This window comes from Falco cherrug, chromosome 3 (genome assembly GCF_023634085.1).
Source record: "Falco cherrug isolate bFalChe1 chromosome 3, bFalChe1.pri, whole genome shotgun sequence".
Lineage (NCBI taxonomy): Eukaryota > Metazoa > Chordata > Aves > Falconiformes > Falconidae > Falco > Falco cherrug.
In genome coordinates, this window is record NC_073699.1 from 43083616 (window position 1) to 43093967 (window position 10352).

Consider the following 10352-nt stretch of genomic DNA (forward strand, 5'->3'; position numbering starts at 1 on the left):
AAAATAATGGAGGTCTAGCAGTTCCTGACCTAGAAATCTGCCATCTAGCTTTTTATTTAGTATTCCGCTAAAAATGGATCTGCTCAGATAGTATGTTGCCAAAAGAAATTGAAGCTTCTTGGTACATTGTACTGAAATACCCAATTTACCTTTTATCCCACATCAAGTTAACAGACAGAACTGGGAATGACATCACTGGAGAGCTCGTGCTAATGATTTGGCGTACTTAATTTTGTTTGGTGGGAGTTTTTATACTTACTCAGTAAAGGATAGTATCCCTACAAGCATCAGCTTGAGCTTAGACAACCCTGAATTCCTTCCTATGGTGTTCTATTCGCACCAAGGTAAGAGCCATACAACTTCAAAATCTGGGCTAGCCTCAGACTTGTTGTATGAGCAAAGATTCCTTCGCATCATCATTCTCGAGAATTTAGCCTAAGTGTTGGATATTTTGTCCTTTATAATTATGATCTTGGTCACAAACACTCAGCCTCTGTGGTAAAACATTTCCTGTTCCCTGCAGGGCAGGAGCTCTTGGGAACTTAAAAGCTTGCATTATCCTCAGGCTCTTCGTAAGGACAAGAACAGATCGGTAGAAAATCCAAGCTTCCTAAACCCACACTGTGCTCAAGGAGGACGCGTGACTACTTTGATTCCTGTTATGCTCAGATGTATTGTGTAATTTGTTTTCATTCATCATGTTCACTTTCCTGCTTCCAATAGTTCGTTAAGGAACGCTCTTCTCTCATCCTATTCAGAGAAAAATCCATCTAAACTTGAAAACTTTAGTAAATATCCTATTATCCATCCAACCATTATTAGAAATCACAACTCTTTAAAGACTTTATTGCAGCTTATATCCACTTTTAGCACGTTTATAGTTGTTTTCTTTCTGTTTGGCTACGCATGAATGTAGCATGTAGGTAAAAGGGAAAGCAGCAATACTTAAGAGCACCCTGTTAATAGAGCAGAAGCTGACTGTATATATTAAATACGTTTCAAGGACAAACCCGCTCTGAGATTTCACAGTTTTAAGTGCAGTACAGAAGACTGCGGACAGGCATTATTAGGAAGCCAGCTAAGGCTGCAGCGCAGCCTGCTAAGCAGAGCTCTTGGTACCCGCTGAAAGAGGGATAGCCCAGATTCACATTCAGCTACACTAATACCCAGAGACTCAAAGAAGACTTAAAACACCAACTGACCGTGACGTTCTTCTGCCTTTCTGAGGGATACAAATATTAATGTAATTATGTGGTGGTGGCTAAGAGCATAAAAGCACAAGCCTTCAAACCCTGTGCCTTTCCCCTCCCTCTGGAGCACTGCCAGACCAAGCGCGTTTGTCCCTGCGCCGCTGGCACCCCGGCGGCGGGGGTGGCAGCCGGACGGGACCGAGCCCTTGTACCGCTGTCCCCAGAGGCTGGGCGAGCTCTAGGCTGTGACGAGTAACTCATGTTATGCAGGGCAGCCACTAGGGGGGAATAAAGAGCCACGCTGCCGACGTGCTGCGCTCTGAGCTGCGGGAAGGTCTGGGACGTGGCCGGGACAAGTGCTGCAGCTGACCCAGCCGGCGGCCCGGCACCGCGCTGCAGCCCCGGGGCGTCCGTAGTGCGTATTGCGCTCCGACCGCAGGGCTTACCCAAGGGTCGATAAACCTGCGGTACGTTTGTATACTTGCTGCTTCGTTACTATAAACGTTTGGACTGCTAACTGTAGCCCGATTACTTGCAGTGGTGAAGTTATGTAGGCTCTGAACTACCAGGCATTTCAGCATGTGTTTTTTAGCTGAAAACATACATGTAAGTTAGGCTGCCAGGTGCTTAAAGGTAAACATATTTAAAGTGTATTGATAGACGATGCCATTCCCAAAGGGGAGAGTGGGAAGGGGGGCCGGCCAGCAGAGGAGGTGGGTTACAGCTAACTACTCTAGGAGGGCTGTTAAACCTTGGCTGCCTGCAAGACCCTCCTTCGGGAAGCTGCTGAAAGCAAGTAACCTTGCTAAAGCTGCTGAAGAGTGAATCGGTGCAAAAGCCAATCTGGAGAGAGGAAGTTTAGGACAATGTTTTTCAGATGCTCTAGATAGCTTTTGTGTATGTAACTCCAACTCCTCTCCTCTTAACACAAGTTAACACTCCTGACTCATCAGGAAGCCCCAAAATGCACTTTCCAGCTTGCTTATTACCACAACACACCTAAGAATGAACAGGATTATGCTCAATGAGCATACCAGTAATACCAGCTTCCAACATCTATAAATAAATAAATAAATAAGGGTCTAAGCCAAAATCATCAAGAAAGACCCTAAAATAGATTTTAAAAGTTTAGATTTCACAGTTTCAAGGCCTCTGCCCCCCCCTCCTCCTCTGCCCCCTCCTTTGACACAAAGCTCTGAGCTCCAGTAACTTTTTTTATAGCGAAAGCAAAGATTCTGTTGTAGCCATTTGATTGCAGGACCTGAAGGCAGAAAAAGATCAACATGAAAGGAGTAATGGCAAAAAAATATATGAGTTGGCAACACCAATGTATCTCCTTTTCCAGGCTTAATGGAGCTGGCTTTGAAGACAATACCCAGGGATAAGAACTTAAAATTTGAAAATTGACTAATCTAAAGATTGCTATCCTCACATAAAATTCCAGGCAAAGAGGTGTGCGTCGCCTTTTAGTGAGAGGGAGGCTACCAATGATCCCACTTCATTCCCTTTAGTAGGAAGCTTAGCAACTATTCAGTAATAGTATCTCCTTAGGTGATTACTGCTTATACTTGGAGGGACAGGGTATTAGAGGAAGTCCTTGAAATATTAATGCCAATGCCTTTTACAGTCCTTGAAGAGGAGGACGAGGACCTTGGACTGAATGTGCCATTGAATGCTTGCCCTTGGCAGTGTTTCTGCCGTCACACACACATCTGATTCTTTCTAAAGGGGAAAAATTCTTGGCTTGGGATCCATCCCCTTGGGTTTGTGTCTCATGGAAAACACTGGACACAAGGTTATTTTATCATGGCTGATTTGCTTAATTGGAAAGAGAGATTGATATTTCTGCTATGAATGTAACGCATTTAACCTTTCTGCATCTGTCTGCTTTCATAAAGTTTCAACTGCTTTTCCTAAAGCAGCATGTGCACAGATCTTCGTAGGTTGCTGCCTTGATAATGAGTTACATTTTCGACCTGATACACCAAATCCTAGCCATAGTGTCTTCCACTAGCAATTATGAACTTGAAGCACTTAAAATCATACGCATTACAATAAGAACATACATCAGACAATTATCAAAAAGTTAATTGAATTTGTCTCCTGACTCAAAAGAGAGGGAAAAGCTTGGCTTGTTACTAGTAACATGACGTCCCTAATAATATTTTAAAATGTATTTTTAATCTAAGATTAATTTTCAAGCACTTGATAAAGCAATTTACATTTCATAAGCTTCATTGTCCTAACCAATTTTGAAATAAAGGATTATCTACTGTAGCAAAATGGAAAGGCTCATTTGGAGACTAGGCTACCTCTGTGTCTGAGCATTTTTATGAAAAGATATAGACGGTTATTTTGCTGGAAACTTTTTTCATGCAAATTGAGGATTGTATTGCCTATTTTACAGAAATATTTTAGGTTCAGTCTTCTTCTTCTCAGGAAATACAAATTCTGAACTCTACATATAAAAAATAATATGCAGGTTGATCCCAGCTTCCCCTGGAAAGAACAAAGCCTGCAAATATAGGCTACGTATATTATAGAGAAACTAATTCAGTGCTTATAAGCAATACTGCAATTAATTTTAATGTTTTGGTAATCATTTAATCATTGTCTGACTTGCTTTAAATCTTACTGGTGTGTTTACATGAATTGGACTGCAGTTCTATTCCAGTTGTATTTGTGGACTGAGTCTTGGGATATTTTGTTCTGTGGCAAATACTCATGCCAACTGACCCATGTAGAATTATAGTGTATTTTTCATACTGCACTATAGAAATTCAGCATAGTGGCTTTCTTTACAACAAGAACTACTTTCTAATTGTTAGGTAAGCATTAATAAATTATTTAAAAGACTAATTTGTGGACTTCAGTACCTTATCAAAGATAAGCATAAGAATTTTTTAATAATTTGTCTGACTTTTAAGGCTTTTTGGCAAATGCTGTAGGAGAGGGATTTTTAAAAAGAAATAGGGAATACTCACAATTGTGAATTTACATAAGGACTTTTTGATGATGTCTAAATGATGGAACAGAAGCTGAAAAAGTGTGGAGAGAAGCACAAGGACTAAGTGATTGGAAAACCATTAAGGGAGGAAACTGTGTGAGTATCTGTATAACTAAAATAGTGGGAGTGAGCAAAGTACTAGAATCATGCAGTGTATGATATTAATTCTCTGGAGAATGCATGAAGTATTGTAGACCATGTGTAATGGTTCATTAGAAAATTATATATATATCAAGCTTAATATACTATGCTATGATGGCAGTTTTGTCAAAATTACAAAGTAAACAACACATTTGTCTACTTGTACATAAGAGGAAAAATTTCCAAGAGGTTTGGAATCACATTTGCAAGACAGAGCCTATGCCTCTAAATTTAGTGGGATCAGTATCAGGTCCACAGTAAGGATAAAGGGTAAAAAGAACAGAAAGCCTGAAGCTTTGAAAGGAATTTTAAAAGGTTGTGTTTCAGAAAACAGAAATACATGGATCTGCCAGATGCGTTGGTGCAGCCTTTTTTTTTAAGTAGCCAAAAAAAAAAAAATCAAGAAAAAAATGCATGAATGAGCAGTCTGTTTAAAACAGAGAAAATGTAAGAAAGTTAACAGGATTGTGGGTATCGCCAACAGATTGTGAGCATGTATGCACGTTGCTATTACTGAGCTTTAGATAAAGTACACTGGTATTTGGAACATTTTGAAACGTTTGGAGAAACAGCTCAGATAGTTATTGGAGATTAAACTGATAGTGAACATTTTCTGAAATAATTAATCCACAAGCCCATTCAGGAATGCAGTACCCCTCTTACTCAAATGTTTTTCTCAGTTCTTTTCCCCCTGTTCACTTCCTGTTTTATCATTTATGATTGCTATGAAGAGGTGTTCAGAATAGATGAGTACAAGATCTGTCAAAGTAGATAAGCACATTATCTACTTCTTTATTAGTAAGGATGCTCTGCCAATTCAATATGAGTGGGGGGAGGGGGGGAAGAAACAAAGATGACTGGATTTTGGTCTCTGGTACCTAGGCACATCACACAGAACAATCCAGATTTTCACTGACAATGCATTTTCCTACCATAAAATCAGCATCTCTTTTCTTACTTTGTACAGAGTTTTCTCTGCCTAGGCTATAAAAGCTGCTTAGGTATCCTACTTTCCCTTCTACCCCTTTCTTTGGCATAGATGAAGCTTTCCAGCCACTGAAAAAATTCTTTATCCCAGGATCTACTCTTATTACTCTCATCTCAGATGCTAACATGGATTCCAACAATAGGAATCTTAGTTTTTCTTTAGGCTTTGTTTTGCCCTTCTCATCTGCCGAAGCTGAAACATTTGTAATAAAGATAGTTCTGTTTAAGGCTGCAGACCTGATGTTTCAGTTAAATTACAAAGAATGTAACCAGCTTCAGTTGTTTCAATGACATTAATAAATAGTACCTCAGGAGACCTTCTGTCTCCACCAACGGTAAAGTCTTGCTTCAAGAAATCACCCTTTTAGCCTTTCTATTCAGGGTTCTTAGGACAGAAAAATAATTGTAGTTACCCAATACCAGCTCTATAGAAATAATTACTTTATTGCAGATGTCCTCCTCCATCGTGAAGTTCCATTCACATCTGCACTGAGATTGAAGTTGCACTGATTTTCAAAATTCTTCAATCCTCTTCTCCCCCACCATTCTTGACAAGAGTTTTTCAGTCTCGGTCACCGCTCTTTTGCCCTGTTTGTGTCCTCTCTTACTTGATCCGTAGTCTACAACAATGAAAATCTATATTCTGCCTCATTTATTGGAATATTCGTATTTTGAATATTTCTCAAAATCATTTATTTGCTAGCATTACAACAACATATTTAGTTCTTTTTAGTTTAGAAATGACTGCCTGGTTCTTTCATTATGCATGACAGTAATGATACTATGTACAAATATATTTCCTTTATACAGTTATGACTGGCTGGTCCAAATGGTTGACATATTTTTTATGGCATTACTTTTTAACAGAAATTCACATAGGATATACACCGGTATGAGCATGCTGGTTTTGGCAGGGATAGAATTAGTTTTCTTCGTAGTAGCTAGTATGGGCTGAAAGTATCAGGGGAGACTTGAGGTTAACACCCAGGATTGGGGTTGGGGATACAGAGGTTCCAAAGCCCACTATAGTCCAACTGAAAAAGAGACACAGGCAGCATGTGAAGAAGTTTGAGCTGCTTCAGAAATCATTGGTTCTGTAGAATGTGCTGGTTCTGGCTGGGATAGGGTTAATTTTCTTCACAGTAGCTGTTACAGGGCTATGTGTTGGATTTGTGCTGGAAGCAGTGTTGATCACGCGGGGATGTTTCAGCTGTCGCTGAGCAGCGCTTACATAGTCGAGGCCTTTTCTGCCCCTCACCCCCCACCACCAGCGAGCAGGCTGGGGGGGCACAAGAAGCTGGGAGGGGACACAGCCAGGACAGCTGTCCCCAACTGACCGAAGGTGTATCCCATACCATGTGGTGTCATGCTCAGCATATGGAGCTGGGGGAAGAAGGAGGAAGGGGGGAGCATTTGGAGTGACAGCATTTGTCTTCCCAAGTAACCATGACCTGGGATGGAGCTCGGCTTTCCCGGGATGGCTGAGCACCTGCCTGCCGGTGGGAAGTGGTGAATGGATTCCTTGCTTTGCTTTGCTTGCACGTGTTGCTTTTGCTTTACCTATTAAATCATCTTTATTAAGTGAGTTTTCTCGCTTTTTCTCTTCTGATTCTTTCCCTCATCCCAGTGGGGGGAGTGGGCAAGCGGCTGCACAGTGCTTAGCTGCCAGCTGGGGTTAAACCACGACAATGAGTTAACAAGTTACAAGTCTTTTCATGACAAAATTAACTGTTATGTAAACAAAATTTTCTTCTTAGTTTAAAAGTAGGTTAGCAATAAGAAATACTAACCTTTTTAGTTAGTGTTTCTTGCCATCTGAATAAACTGATATTTCAAATATGAATCCACATTCCACTATAACTGTTACCAAAATCTCGGAATGAAGAGCTTATCAACACCAATTTGATGTAGATAAGCAGACACTTCTTTATTGACGGCCGGGTGCGTGAGTGAGTCCTCTCACAATCAGTGCACACCAAGTTTCAAAATCAGACACCATATATAGAAATTATCCATGCATATTCATTAAGTATTCATGCATAATCATGATATTTCCCAAAAATCATTAGCATACTCTCCTCCCATATCCGATTCTGTGCAGTAAAGGTTAGAAAGGTCCAGAAATGGGTCTAGGGTACGATTTGGGTAGGTGGTATATGAGTCAGTGGTCGCAATCTCCCTGTGCCGGCATTACCTTTTACTAAAGTTCACCGTTTCTTGGCCGGTAACTACAAGCTGTTCCAGTCGACTCTCCCCAGTTCACATTAATTCTGTATTCTGACATTTTAATACACTTTCTACATACAGAAGACTAGTCAAATACAAAGAAATCCTCTACCCAGTCTACCTGTAAATACTGTATCTAATTATCTTCAATCATCTTGAATCTTAAGTCTATTATCTAAGTTCTAATCATTCCTACTAGGTGATTCTGACCTATTCTTTTGGCCTTGCTACAGGGCTGTACAGAGGATTTCATAGCAGCTTTTGCTGTGCAACTACAAGTTTCATTAAAATATATTTCTTACTCCAAATGATTTTATAAAATCAAATAAAGTCAATTAATTCTACCTTATTAGCAGATCTGTACCATAACCCACACCTTAAACCAGTACATTCCCATCAAAAGCTGGATAGCCTATGGACACACTCTTCAAATTTTCATTCATTATATTAAAAAAATACATACTATTTCAAAATTATCTGGTTCTGATTTCTGAATGAAATTGAAATCATTCCCACCTCCTATGAGGATATTACCTAAGGAGAGCAGGAGAGAAGCTGCAACCTGAAAATTATTTTTGAAACATGTTAAACATATCTTTAAGTGTTTTTAAGGTAGTTCTAAATGTTCACAGAAAGCATTGCATGGACAAGGGAAAGAAATGGAAATACTACAAGAAGACATTTTTCTTACAAGTACAGAACAGTCTAATTCAGTTTCTGTTCACATTCAAGAAACTTGAAAAACAATGTTTCAGAAATGCAAATGTATACAATATTTTTGAAGACAAATATAATGCAATTGGTCAAGGCAGTAGCTAAATCAGGAAATTGACTGTAATTGTAGTTTATTTTATGAGAATGTAATAGAATTGCAAGACTGTTGACGCTTATATACATCAAAATTACTAGATTAAGACATAATGTTCTTTACATGAAATTCTGCCCTCAGACTCTGAGGCAAAGAATAAAGTGGCAGAGACGGTGGTAATGGAGTTAAGAGCCCCACGGGGCACTAGAGAAAGCCATATCGCCAGCAAAATTCAGAGGAGGTGCAAGGAAGGAATCAGAGTATCATTTCAAAATGAAGCAACACAAGAATATGGGATGAAGGAACTGCTTGGGCCCCAAAACACACCCTTTCTTTTTACAGGCTTCAGATCAGCCCGCCCCTACACCCACACAGGGTGAAAGTCAGGAGTATGAGGACACAAGTAGACTTCAGTGTCAAGCCTGGACTGTAGGTTGAAGTTGCCAAGGGGCAAGATGATCTCCCAGCTGATTCAGAGACACAAAAATAAGGCTGTTTCCGTAGTGCCCAACAATTACAGACAATAAGATTTGCCACTATGTATTTAACAGAAAACTGATACTGATCTCTGAGAGCAAGAAAAACAATGCTTGTAGGTTTGCTTGGACATTAACATCCCCTGTCAAAGGATTAGTTCATAAGTCCTACAGCATTTCCATTAGATTTGTAGAGTAAGTGCAATAAAAATCCAGCATGACTAAGAAAATTTATGGGGAATACAATGGTGGTGATGAGCTGTGGGATAAGATCAGCTGTGTTTTTCTCAGCCTACTGAACAATAAGATCAGACACCATTTTGGATATAGTCCAAGGACCATGCCAAGCAGAGCAAAAAAGATATGAGCTGATGGTATATTAGGAAATGAGTGATTACAATAAAAACAGATACGAGATGTGTGCAAAATTCATGCTGCAAGAAGAGGTAGGGTGATTTTAAGAAGTGGACTGGAACTGGGGTTTGGGAAGATATAAATTGCAGTGGTTGATCTATCTTAATGACAAAAGTAATGTCACTTTGGATAAAGTAAGAATGAGAAATTGGGACGTAAAGATACAAATTTCTCTAGTGGCAGACTAGGAATCCAATAGGTTTCATATACATTCTGTTCCATTAAGTTTTCCTAAAGCAACTGGACTGTGATGATAATTTGTGGTTTATTATTAATATACCACCCAAAAGATTCTTAAAATGCTACCCAACAGTTTGACAAGGTGACAGCCACAGTAGACACTTATTCAAAAGTATAATCCAGGTGAAAAAAACTCGTTACTTGTCAAAAAGACACTCCTGTGGTGCTGTATTTTCTATCAGCACTTTTCTTATGTTTACCTGAACTTTACTCTTGCATAATGTAGGGAAGCGTTTCAGTTCTAAGGAATTTCAGATTTCTTGGATCAGGATTCTAGAAAGAACAATTTTCCTGTTCTGTGTTAGACGAGGCCGCAAGACTGCCAGGAATGAAGTCTTTAAATTACCAGGTGAAAGAAGAGCTTTTCCATATAAATGTGTTACTTTCTACCAGCAGTTAAAAAAAGGCATTCTTTTTTCCAGTTCAGAATTTCTAGTAGGTGGGCAAAATAGAAATCTTCCAATAAAATATAATGCACTGGGGGGTAGTAAAGATCTTTGGTATACACGTATTTTCTTATACAAAAAGATGTGGAATGGTACAGCTTAATACATTACACAGAGGTTTGTGATCCTTCCACATCCCCCAGAGTTTTAGCCCTTATAAATTAATATAGAGTGAATGTGGATACAACTATGTAGACTTGGCAAAGGTACAGATGTTGGGTTTGAGTTTCCTTGGATTAGTCTGGTCTTACCCAGTTCTGCAATGGAAACATACATTAATAGACATATGCAAAAAACCTTAGAGATTCAATAAAGAAAGCCTAAAAATCCAAGAGTTTTCATTCTTTTCTCAATAACCCTATTGTCTATAATATGACATTTATATGCTTATTCCACAAAAGCTAGCAAGTAGGTAGT